Here is a 13,657-nt window from a genome sequence, read left to right as displayed (position 1 = left end):
TGTCCTGCTTCTAACCTCATTGTGCTTGCATCTGAATATTGAGTGGGAAGAACCAAGGGAATGGAACGTCTCACCCACATCGAAGGGGGCGGGGGACTCAGAGTTGGAGATCGAGTCAGACATAACATGCCGAGATTGAGAGGGTAAGGGGATGCCAAAGCCGTTGGTACTTCTACTTCGATCATTGGTCTTTACTTTAGGATTTAGATAGCCCCTCTAGTATGTAAAACAAATATTTTCTAACATACTAATAGTGGTTGAACCCTATAAATCTTTTTTTATCGGAGGAAGAGAAATAAAAATATCAACTTCGCTCGCCCTCCAACACTTCTCTAAGTGTTTTATGAGAATATCTTTAATAGACACAACAAGTGAAAATCCTTAGTCAGTAGGCAAGAAAGCCCGATGGGAACAAAAATGAGACAATTAATTCAGAATCAGGAAAATGTACAGTATCAAAGGAAAGAAGGTGTTTATGGTACATACGTTGAGCAAGTAGAAATCCATCACATTTGGACATGTTTTGAAACTAGCTACTAGGAGTCTTTCTGGAGGCAAATGCAGGCGGATGGATGGTGAGGTAATTTTAATGATGTCTACTTCGAATTTACATAGTCCTTACATTATAAAACATTAGACATGCATATTTAGTACAAACATGGTAGCTTGGGTACTGACAGGGCTAGTGTGGCGGCGGGGGGGGGGGGATGCCCCCCTCTAAGATTGATACAATTATGTAAATACCCTTCAATTTTTTATGTAAATCAGGCAACAATTTGTGACTGCTCCTTGTGTTCCTTGACTGCAATTCTACGGGTTTGAGATCGTGTGGCGACAAGGTAGATGCAAAAGAAATGAAAAACAGGAGCAGTGTGAGAGAGGCCATGAGAAGGCGAACAACCGGATGGAACGGGGCAGGTGCACTTAGGGTTTGTTTGGCTGGCATGCACAAAAATTAGCCCGACTAGGTGATACATCCCCAACATATCTATAATTTATAAAGTATTCATGCCATGTTTACAATAATTTTATATGATTTTAGTAATTTGATTAGAACTAACTCGGACTGACACTGTTTTCAGCAGAACTACCATGGTGTTGTTTTTTGTGTAGAAATAAAAGTTCTCGGAACGAGCTGAAAACTTACGAAGAATATTTTTGGAAAATATAAAAAATACTGGAATGAAAAGATATCGAAGAAGAGTCCCGAGGCCACCACAAGGGTGGAGGGCGCGCGCCCCCCTGCCTTGTCGTCGCCTCGTGGCCCCCCTTGACTTGTCCCCGATGCCAACACCTCCTATAAATCCCAAAACCTCCAGAAATAAACCTAGATCGGGAGTTCCACCTGTAGCCACCAAAAACCAATCGGGACCCTGTTCCGGCACCCTGACAAAGTGGAAAACCATCACCGGTGGCCATCTTCATCATCCCGGCGGTCTCCATGACGGGGAGGGAGTAGTTCACCCTCGGGGTTGAGGGTATGTACTAGTAGTTATGTGTTTGATCTCTCTCTCTCTCTCCTCTCTCTCTCTCTCTCATGTTCTTGATTTGGCACGATCTTGATGTACCATGAGCTTTGCATACCACGAGCTTTGCTATTATAGTTGAATTATGGTGTTTCTCCCTCTCTACCTTGTGATGAATCGAGTCTTTTCCTTTGATGTTTTGTTATGTCGGATTGAATCTTTGGATGTGAGAGCACTTGATGTATGTCTTGCGATGGGATATCCGTGGTGACAATTGGATGTTTTGTTGATCCAGTTGATGTATGTTTTGGTTATCAACTTGCGGATTCCCGTGGTGACATTGGGGTAATCTATGCATAGGGGCTGATGCACATTTTCATATTCCTTTCTCCGGTAGAAAACTTGAGATACTCTTGAAGTTCTTTGTGTTGGATTAAATATTATGAATCTGAAGCTGTTTGATGCATATTGTATAATTGACCCACGGATACTTGTGGTGACATTAGAGTATCTACACCGGTACGCATTGGTGCTATACAAACGGTTTTTAATCCCTTTCCGCGATGGTATTTGGAACCGTCACCAAGTGAGTGTGGGCGATAGGGGGGTCCTTCCCACATGACCCAGAAATGGCACACACGCTTGGCAAAATGAGGTCGTAGGCGACCGAGAAGCAAGAAAATACGGTTATACATATAGTAGTGCTAAAAAAACCAATTATACACATAGTCAGCCCCCGCTAAACGTTCCCGTTCGTACATACATTCCACATAGTCCATCCAAGGAATACGTTTGCGTTAGTATGTACATCCCACACAATTAATCCAAGAAGTACCAAACAACTTCTCGATGCTCATTGTAGTCTGGATGAAATACTTTAACCTTCATTGCGTGTCCACCAATCATGTACTTTGAGAGGTAATCTTGAGTGAATTGCTTCGGGAACCACTGTGAACGAAAAAGATTCAGACATTGTTGTCTAATAACTCATTATGGGCAGTAAAAAGAGAAGGCTGCAGAGTTTGTAGTTACGATCCTACAGCTCACTGTTGTGTTGGATAGAGCATAAACAAATAATTTGCTTGCCACCATCCGTATCTTTTGGTTAATAATCCTTATCAGTTTTCTCACTTGATGCTTGTTCATGAATATCTCATTGCCCCATACACAAAAAGGGTCGATGCGTGGATCCTTGCCAAGGGAATATGTACCTACAAGCAACAAGTCAATATTAGAAGCTAACAAGTGTCCAGGCCTGGATCTATATGCACTATATTATGGAACGACAGGGGAGTACAAGCCGAGGGATGAACCTAACCTCGGCGGAAAATGGTGGCCACTCCCGTTGTTGTCCTGCATAAGTAGTGGAAAGGCATGATAAGTACGACAACCTTAACATCAAACAAATATAGCAAAGATAAACAATATCATCTCCAAATGATAGCTTGAATGTGTTGGTTTCAGCATTCTGTTAAAGCATATATAAAATGGAAGGCAATATTACCGACAGCATGCTTAACAGCCATCAAATATTGCAATTCAAACTAGTATTGTTGAAAATGAATAGAACGTAGGTAATGCTTAAACATCACTCGATAAATGTGTAAAAATGAAATACAGGGCATGTGTTAACTACACCAATGCTTAAACATCACTGGATAAATGTGTAAAAATGAAATAAAGGGCATGTGTTAACTACACCAGGCATAACTGAAACCAAATATAGCCGTTCAAACTGGTATTGATGCAGTCGAGCGGCACAGTTCCGACTTACACATAATGAACAACATATTGTGAATGACTGAAATAAACAAGGCATAAATGATCAATATAACAAACAAATATAGCCATTGAAAACTGGACAGAGTCTCACTATAATCAATCTAACAAGCAAATAAAGATAAACATGGCATATGCTTGAAAACTGAACAAATGCTCACTGCAACCAACCTAACAAGCAAATACAAATAAACAACGCATCCGATTGAAAACTGGACAAATGCTAAAAAAAAGCAGCCGAACAACCAAATATAGATAAACAAGACATCTGCTTGATAATTGGACAAATGCTCACTGCAACCAAACTAAGACAAAATACATATAAACAAGGCATCAGATCGATAACTGGAAAAATGCTCACTGCAACCAACCTAACAACCAAACACAGATAAACAAGGCATCTACTCACTATAAACAACCAAATACAGCCAATCGTGAAACTGAAGTGGACAATTCATACTTAAACATCACATAACCCTATTGAATAATACATTTTTGCATAACTGAAATAATTAAACACGGCACAGTTATAACATCACACGACAAATGCTACTACAACAAAGGGTATGGGTTGGCAGGCTAGAAAAGGTAAGATTTGTTGATAGGCTCATGGTGGAAGAACCTTTTTGGGTGCCCTCCTCGTGGTCGTGGTCGTGGTCGATGAGATCTGACTTGGAAATTGAGGATTCCAAGTCACCGTCGTAGAACGTGTCCTTCAGAAATGACAAAATGGGCTCGATGGCGTATAAGGATCGCAAATCCTTGACCACTTGGCGGAGGAAATCAGCGACAGGGCCGTCAAAGAGATCGATAGCGGTAGAACCAGAGGGGTAGGGGATGGACAAGTAACCTGTGACATGGCCCGCGTGAAGCCGTCGCTGTCGACGAGCTTGATGTCGTAGCCAGCTTTCCCGAGATACAGTAGTATGCAAACCCGCTGACATGAAGCCTTCGACATGGTAACGTAATCAACGTCTTCACCGGCTTCTGCGGTGGCGTGTTGCTCCGGGATCGACAGGTCGGGGCGAACGGCGGCCACCTCGCCAACGTCCGCTGGAGTGGCCATGATAAACCACTTCTTGGCCGAACGCTCGTCGGGCTCCCAGAGATACGTGGTCGAGCTTAGGCTGCGACATTCTAGAGCAGGGGATGTGGATCTGGCGGGGAGGGACACTGCATGCCCCATCTAAAAACTCAGGGGAGTGGGGCGACAGTATGGGAATCACTGGATAAGGTGAACTTTATTATGTAAGCTAGGAGGAATGGGCAGACCGACATGGGTTGGCGGTGGTGCCGGCGGTGGCCGCGAGCTAGGGTTCGAGGGGGCGGGTGGGGGACTGTGGTGGGGGGATTGTGGCATTTGAGGATATGCCGCAGCTACTAAATTTTTTTGTAATGGCGGGCGGAGATGGTGGTGGATGAGCGATGGCGACGGTTCAAATGCCTCGGCTACTGCAATTTTACTATAAGGTCGGTGCTGGAGGAGTGTGGGCGACGATTGAAGTACGGCGACTACTAAAATTTGGGTAAAGGAATTGATGCGGGGCGGGAGTGCCCAAGATCGCGCATGCTCCAAAAATAATATGCATGTATGATAATAAGGAAAAGTGGTGGAAACGCCGATTTTTGCAACGCTCAAGGCAGGTAGTTTGTTTTTATATTTCTAACTAGTTGGTCTATCGCACATGGTTCATCCTAATTTCTAAATAAACTCACGCGCCTTTAGCTTGCACAGCCGTGGTGATTTTACAGCGCACTTGCATCACATATGGTTAAGCCAGTACCTCCACCATTTGCTCACGCTTGTGCAGTCGTGGTGATTTTAAGCGCACTTGCATCGCACATGGTTAAGCCAGTACTTGCACCATTTTGCTCGCGCTTCCGCAGTCATGGTGATTTTACAGCACACTTGCATCGCACACGGTTAAACTAGTACCTCCACCATTTGCTCGCGCTTGCGTAGTCGTGGTGATTTTACAGCGCACATGCATCGCACACGGTTAAGCCAGTACCTGCACCATTTTGCTCGCACTTGCGCAGTCATGGTGATTTTATAGCAAAAAAAACCTATAAAAACATAGTCTACAAATTAGCAAAACAAGGATGATCCCAAGGTTTATATAATATATGCAACTTCCCACGGGGTGAACCATCCTTGGACTACTTCAGCCCGAGCATGCTTAACTTCTGTGTTCTATTCGACTAGGCTAGCGGATGGGAAGCGGCACCTTGCTGATAGGAATTGCCTCCTTGCCTTTAAGGCGTTCCACGCTGGTCACCCTATGGGACCTACTCCCTCCTATCACGCACATTTGTTCTTTTAGCAACTGTGTGCGATGGCTGGTGTGTCACCACCTAGCCTTCAATGAGCACTGACACTGGTAGCGGGAAACCGATGGGAGAAGAGGCGGGAAACCGATTAGAGGAGTGGCGGGAAACGGTAGCCTGTTTAGAAAACATACAAGAGAAGGGAGTGTGAGCTAGCATGACGCATGCGCACAGTGCTTACCCATGTACTGCATGTGCTGTCGAAAGGGCTGAGGGTTGCCGTTCGATCTAGGAGCATCAAACGGTGCAGACGTACGGTCTGTGGGGTTTGGGTTCTGGCCAATCAGAACGCACAACTCAGATCGCACGCGGCATCGGCCATCGTTTGGTAGGCACATGACTTTTGTTTGGCCTTTTTATACACTAATTGAGTTTCCTAAGCATTTAATGTCCATAATTCAAATCTAAACTTCAAATACATGCTCTAGTTCACCAAAATGGCTAGAAAAATTATACATGTGTCCTTGGGTGCATGTTTAGGTCCCATGCCAGGAATGGGAACGAATTATAACCGTACCGACGTCCTGGCTCATCCTCAAACATTTAGAATCTCAGTTTTTAAATCCCGTAAATCATAAACTCACTATAAAGTCATGAAAGTTGGCATGGTGTCACGTCATGGTGCATATATGTCGTGGTAAAAACATTGTCCAATTTGGCCAAGCTTTATTATGAACCTCTTATAAATCGGAGCTTCTCTCAACAAGAAGCCTTGTGGTTCCGATAGGGAAACGTGTTTCCCTTGTTGTCGAAACGTAATCACGACCTCTTTTCGCCTTATACTTTCTTCTATGGGCAACATGGAACGATAGGATATCCGTGCTACAAGTTAAACTTATTAAGGGTTTGTTTGGCCTTTTTATACACTAATTGAATTTCATAGGCATTTAATGTCCATAATTCAAATATGAACCTCAAATACATGCTCCAGTTCACCAAAATGGCTAGAAAAATATACATGCATGTGCCCTTGGGTGCATGTTTAGGTCGCATGCATGCCAGGAATGGGAATGAATTACAACCGTACCAGCGTCCTGACTCATCATCAAACATTTGGAATCTCAGTTTTTAAATCCCCGTAAATCTAAAACTCACCAAAAAGTCATGAAAGTAGGCATGGTGTCACGTCATGGCACATATATGTCGTGGTAAAAACATTGTCCAATTTGGGCCAAGCTTTATTATGAACCTCTTACAAATTGGAGTTTCTCTCAACAAGAAGCCTTGTGGTTCTGATAGGGAAACATGTTCCCCTTGTTGTCGAAACATAATCACGGCCTCTTTTCGCCTTGTATTTTCTTCTACGGGCAACATGGAACGACATAATATCCATGCTGAAATTTAAACTTATTCAGGGTTCATTTGACCTTTTTATACACTAATTGAGTTTCCTAGGCATTCAATGCCCATAATTCAAATCTGAACTACAAATACTTGCTCAAGTTCACCAAAATGACTAAAAAAATTGTACATGCATGTGTCCTTGGGTGCATGTTTAATTAGGTCCCATGGTAGGAATGGGAACGAATTACAACCGTACCAGCGTCCTGGCTCGTCCTCAAACATTTGGCATATCGGTTTTTAAATCCCCATAAAATCCAAAACTCACCAGAAAGTCATCAAAGGTGGCATGGTGTCACGTCATGGCACATATATGTTGTGGTAAAAACATTGCCAATTTGGGCCAAGCTTTATTACAAACCTCTTACAAACCGAAGCTTCTCTCAATGAAGCCTGATGGTTCCGATAGGGAAACGTGTTCCCCTTGTGTCGAAATGTAGTTGCTCCCTCTTTTCGCCTTGTATTTTCTTCTACGAGCAACATGGAACGACATGATATCCTTGCTGAAATTTAAACTTATTCAGGATTCGTTTGGCCTTTTTATACACTAATTGAGTTTCCTAGGCATTTAATGCCCATAATTCAAATCTGAAGTACAAATACATGCTCCAATTCACCAAAATGGTTAGATAAATTATACATGCATGTGTCCTTGGGTGCATGTTTAGGTCCCATGCAAGAAATGGAAACGAATTACAACCTGACCGGCCTCTTGGCTCGTCCTCACACATTTGGAATCTTGGTTTTGAAATCCCCATAAATCCAAAACTCACCAGAAAGTCATTAAAGGTGGCATGGTGTCATGTCATGGCACATATATGTCGTGGTAAAAACATTGCCAATTTGGGTCAAGCTTTATTACAAACCTCTTACGAACCGAAGCCTGACGCAAGAACCCTCGTGGTTTTGATAGGGAAACGTGTCCCCTTGTTGGCCAAATGATAATCGCTCCCTCTTCTAGCCTCATATTTTTTTTCTACACGCAACGTACGAAACAACGGGAGGTTCGCGCTAAACTTTGAAATTATTCAGGGTTCGTTTGACCCTTTTTATTCATTAATTGAGTTTTCTAGGCATTTAATGCCATAATTCAAATCCGAACTACAAATACATGCTCCAGTGCACCAAAATGGCTAGAAAAAACATACATGTGTCCTTGGGGTGCATGTTTAGGTCCCATGGAACGAAATGAGAATGAATTCAAGTCTTGTTGTCCTGCCTTGGCCACAAACATTGCGAATCTCAGTTTATAAATCTCCGTAAATCCAAAACTCACTAGGAAATCATGAAACTTGGCAAGGTGTCACTAAATGGTACATATAATTGTCCAATTTGGGCGAAGCTATATTACAAGCCTCTTACAAACCGAAGCTTCTCGCAACCCTCGTGGTTTCGGTGGGCGAAACGATAATCATTGCCTCTTCTAGCCTTGAACTTTTTTTTCTACAGGCAACATAGAATAACAGGAGTGTCGTGCCGAAATTTGAAACTGTTTAGGGTTCATTTGGCGATTGTATACATTACTAATTAAGTTTTCTACGCATTAAATGTAGTCCATAATTCAAATTTGAACTACAAGCACATGCTCCAGTGAAGCAAAATGGGTGCAAAATCGTACATGTGTCATTGAGTGCATGTTTAGGTCTCCTTTAAGGAATGATAATGAATTACAAACATGTCGTCGTCCTGAAACATTGAGAATCTCGGTTTTTAAATCCTAGTAAATTAAAAACTCACCCAAAAAACATGAAACTGGGCATGATTTCATGACATGGCACATATATGCCGTGGTAAAAAAATTGTCCAGTTTGAGAAGAGGCGCGCACATTAGTAGCCAACGAAGTCCTTTTTGAAACAATAAGCTGACACGTTAATATCACAAACAGTTGTATTATATGAACTGTGTCAATATTTAATCATACTCAATGGCATGCGTGCAGCTGTTTGATTAGACCAAACAAGCGCGAGAAGTCCGCCGTGCAAGCTCGACGGGACGCGTGCGAGCAGTCCGCCGCGCAGGCTCGATGGGACGCGTGCATCCTGTCCACCTCGCAGGCTCGACGGGACACGTGCGAGCAGCAAGGCCGCCCATGCTCACCGGGAAGCGAGCTCTTTGACCTCCATGAACCAGCCGCCGCCCGCCTCGCTCAACTTTGCCATTAATGGGTTATTTAAAGCGCCTGGAGGGAGGTTTTCTTTAGGCGTGGACGGAGGGTGTTTGGTTGTCATCCCATGGCAGCATTTGCTTTGTTCGTGTTTTCAACTTGTATTCCGACCTAATTTAAATTGCCACATAGGACAGCGGATAATACGATGACAAATAAAATGACAACAGATAGTATGACGACAAATTTACAATGGCGCAGATAATAATTGTCTTACATATTCCGGATAATTTTAAATGCCACATGCGGCAAAGTCCGGAAGACACGGGGGCAAGAGAAGAAGGAAATCATAGACAACGATCTAGATCGCTACTGTATCTACTCTTCGATGGATCGCCGGGCAATGACATCCTCCAGCTCCTTCCTCAATTCCTCACGGCTTTACTTGAAAGCAGCCATGGATTCCTCCACCTCCTGCTCGCGCTCGATCCGGAGCTTCCTCAAGTCACCCATCAGTTCCTTGACGACCGCTGTCAGCGTCATCCCCGAGGCACTGCTCTACTCATGCAGCATCTTCCAGCCGGTGGCCTCCTCCTCCTTCTTGGTGAGCGCCTTGAGGAGCTTCACATTTTCACCCATGAGTTGATTGACGAGGCCGATTGCCTTGTCAACCGAGGCATCGCTGATCTCGAGCAGCTTCATCAAGCCGTCGACCAACTCCTGCTGCTTAATGATGCCAGCGAAAATGTTGTCGTCGCCGGCCAAGGACTTCAGGAACACCAGCTCGTCGCGATCGCCGATGTGACGAGTGCGCTTGTGAGAGCCCTCACGTGCCCGTGAGAGCTCGTTCGAGGGCTCTGCGGCATGCCGGGACATCTCTGTTGTGGCTGCCGCTTCGCGGCGGGACCTCTCTAGTGCTTCCGCGGCCTTGGTCTTTTGCTGCCTCGTTATATGCCCACCGGAAACTCCTCCTACCGGTCATGGCGGAACGACTTGACAGGAAAGACCAGTTTTGTAGGTGATGAGGAGAGGAACTGTGAAGTAATTTTCGAGTGGGTAGTTTTTATAGCCCGATGCTAAGTGTGAACACATATTAGTTTGATCAGTGTGAACACATATTAGTTTGATCTGCGTGAACATATTTGCAATTACTTATTGCATTGTAATCTGCAATGTGATGAGAAACAAAGTCAACATTTATTGATGGTTCTGGGCCGACAAAGCTCCATTTTTGTTGTTCTATCTCATCACAAACAATTCTTTTGGATCAACCATATGCCACACATCGGAAGCCCGAATCGTGGGCCCTTGTTCTTGGATGTACGTGTATGTGTCTGCCCACTATCACACACGCCCATGATATCACCATCGTGTCCTACGGATGCGCCGTCGCATCTCCCACGGGTGCTAGAAGGTTGACCACGTTGTTGCTCATCGTGGTGTCCCTGCTTATTTTTCTTTCTTTTTTTGCGGGTCCGTGGCATCCTTGCGCGCGCCCTGCTTGCCGTTGAGGCAAATTTACAATGTCAACGGTTAATAATTGTCTTACATATTCAGGATAATTTAAAATGCCACATGCGGCAAGGCACAAAACACTCACGACCTACTTATGCATACAATTATAATAAAATATAGGCTAAAAAGCTGAGCCAGCGGCCTTCCGATGACGGTCTTCTCGGACTCCATGATTAGCATATCACCCTTGCGTCCGTTCATTATGTGTAACTTACTAGTCATCGCACAGACGCACACGAGTACTCGCAGATGCATCATGTGCGATACTCCTAGCCACCGCAAGCAACTAGTTTGCATTTTTCAAAGTTTTTTGTACTAACAGAATCACACACGAACTTACTATAGTAACATTCTGTGTTATAATTTCTCATCCCAAACAGTTCATCCGAGTGGGCTGTTTGCTGCGTATCACACACATCTAGTTTACACGAATCGTTTGTGTTCTTTTGGCTGATCGCAAATGCCGCATATCACACACATCATGTTAAGATGAACCATTTCTGTTCTCTTGCCTAATTGCAAAAAGTTTGTCTGAGTGAACCGTATGCCGCATATCACACACACCTTGATCTGGCTGACCGTTTCTGTTGCATTCCCTTATAGCATACAGTTCATCGGCGGGAACTGCATGTCGTATATCGCACACACATTGATATGGCTGCCCGTTTGTTGTTCTTCCTCATCGAAATAGTTCTGCTAGATCAACTGTATGCCCCGCATCGCACACACAACTAAAATCTGAATCGTGTTTGATGCATCCGTCATTGCAAATGTTTTGCACATTTTTGACGGTTTCCTTACACCATCGTTTGCAATTATTGCATCACACACAGTTTCTTGAAGGGTCTATGATCGTAGTGTCGCGTTAGCAGCATCCTGCAGTAGTGCTCGGTGACATTAGGGTTGATTGATGTGTGTCATATGGTGTTATTTTACTACGAACTCTATGGTTGTTTGTGACACTTATAGGAATAGCCCAATGGATTGATAGGAAAGAATAACTTTGAGGTGGTTCCGTACCCTACAAGCAATTTCATCTTATGTTCTCCGTGATAGGAACTTTGGAGTGATTCTTTGTTGCACGATGAGGGATTGTTATATAATCTAATTATGTTATCATTGTTGAGAGAACTTGCAATAGTTAAAGTATGAATCCTAGGCCTTGTTTTCAAGCATTGCAATACCGTTTCACTCACTTTTGTTACTTGCTACCTTGCTGTTTTTATACTTTCAGATTATAAAAACCTATATCTACTATCCATATTGCACTTGTATCACCATCTCTTTGCCGAACTAGTGCATCTATACAATTTATCATTGTATTGGGTGTGTTGGGGACACAAGAGCCTCTTTGTTATTTGGTTGCAGGGTTGTTTGAGAGAGAACATCTTCATCCTACGCCTCCCATGGATTGATAAAACTTAGGTCATCCACTTGAGGGAAATTTGCTACTGTCCTACAAAACTCTGCGCTTGGAGGCCCAACACGAGTCTACAAGAAGAAGGTTACATAGTAGACATCAAGCTCTTTTCTGGCGCTGTTGCCGGGGAGGCTAGGTAAGCGGTACTCACATCCCGTCAACAAAGCTCTTTTCTAGTGTCGTTGCCGGGGAGGTGAGTGCTTGAAGGTATATCTTTAGATCTTGCAATTGAATCTTTAGTTTCTTATTTTATCACTATTTTAGTCTATAAAAAAGAAAACTACAAAAGGATGGAGTTGAGGTTGCCTCATATGCTTCATATTTTTAATGTCTTTCATGAAAATGATGGAAAGGAAAATTGTGCTCAAGTGTTAGAAGAAGAAGTCTAGAAAATGTTTGGCACTAAATTTTTGAATGATGAGCATGATTGCAATGTTGTTTGTATGAATTCTTTGAATATCCATGATGCTAATGATATGCGAAGCCATAAGGTTGGGGATGCTATGTTTGATGAAGATGATATTTTTAGTCCCCCAAGTTTTGATGAGAATATTTATTATGATGAAAGCATGCCTCCTATTTATGATGATTATATTGATGAAAGTGGGTTTTGAAGAGTGTCAACTTTAGGTAGTAATGATCCCACTATTTTAGAGGGTGTTGAATCTTATTGTGATAATTATGAAAGTGGATTTGGGGAGGTCATGACTTTATTTAGTGATGAATCCACTATTTCGGAAGAGGTTTCAATTGCTTATGAGAATAAAGTTGATATCTATGATGATTATTGTGATGACATGTATGCTATAAAGATTAATGATAACCATGAAACTTGTCATCTTGATTTTAATTTTCAATTGGATTATGCCTCACATGATAGTTATTTTGTTGAGTTTGCTCCCACTACTATTCATGAGAAGAAATTTGCTTATGTGGAGAGTAGTAAATTTTCTATGCTTGTGGATCATTAAAATAATGCTTTATGTGATGGTTATATTGCTGAATTCATTCATGATTCTACTAAAAATTATTATGAGGGAGGAATTTATTCTTGTAGGAATTGCAATAATATCAACTTTCCTCTCTATGTGTTGAAAGTCTTGAAGTCGTGCTTGTTTTGTCTTCCTATGCTAGTTGATTCGTGTTCCCATAAATTGTTTGCTCAAAAAATCCCTATGAATAGGAAGTGAGTTAGGCTTAAATGTGCTAGTCATATGCTTCATGATGCTCCCGTTATGTTTCAATTCTTATCTTTTATGTGAGCATCATTGACATCATCATGCCTAGCTAGAAAGGCTTTAAAAAGCGCTTGTTGGGAGATAACCCAATATTTACCCCCTACTGTTTTTGTGTGTTCACATGATTAAGCTACTGTATTAATCATATTTTATATTTTGTTTCAATAAAGTGTCAAGTAAAGCCTTTGGGATAGTGTGGATGATAGTTGACTTGATTCTGTGCAAAAACTTAAACTTTTGTGCTCAGTCCAGGAATTTTGAAAATTCACCGGTACGTGCTTTTGATCTGAATTTTTTACACAAGATTGATATACAAATTTCCTAGATTTTCCTAATTTTCCAGAATTCTTGGAGTGACATAAGTATACGAAGTTTCCATATTACTACAGACTGTTCTGTTTTTGACAGATTCTGTTTTGCATGTGTTGTTTGCTTATTTTGATGAATCCATGAGTAGTATCGGAG

The sequence above is a fragment of the Triticum aestivum genome, chromosome 7B (genome assembly GCF_018294505.1).
Source record: "Triticum aestivum cultivar Chinese Spring chromosome 7B, IWGSC CS RefSeq v2.1, whole genome shotgun sequence".
Classification (NCBI taxonomy): Eukaryota; Viridiplantae; Streptophyta; class Magnoliopsida; order Poales; family Poaceae; genus Triticum; species Triticum aestivum.
Note: the sequence above shows the minus strand (reverse complement) of the source record.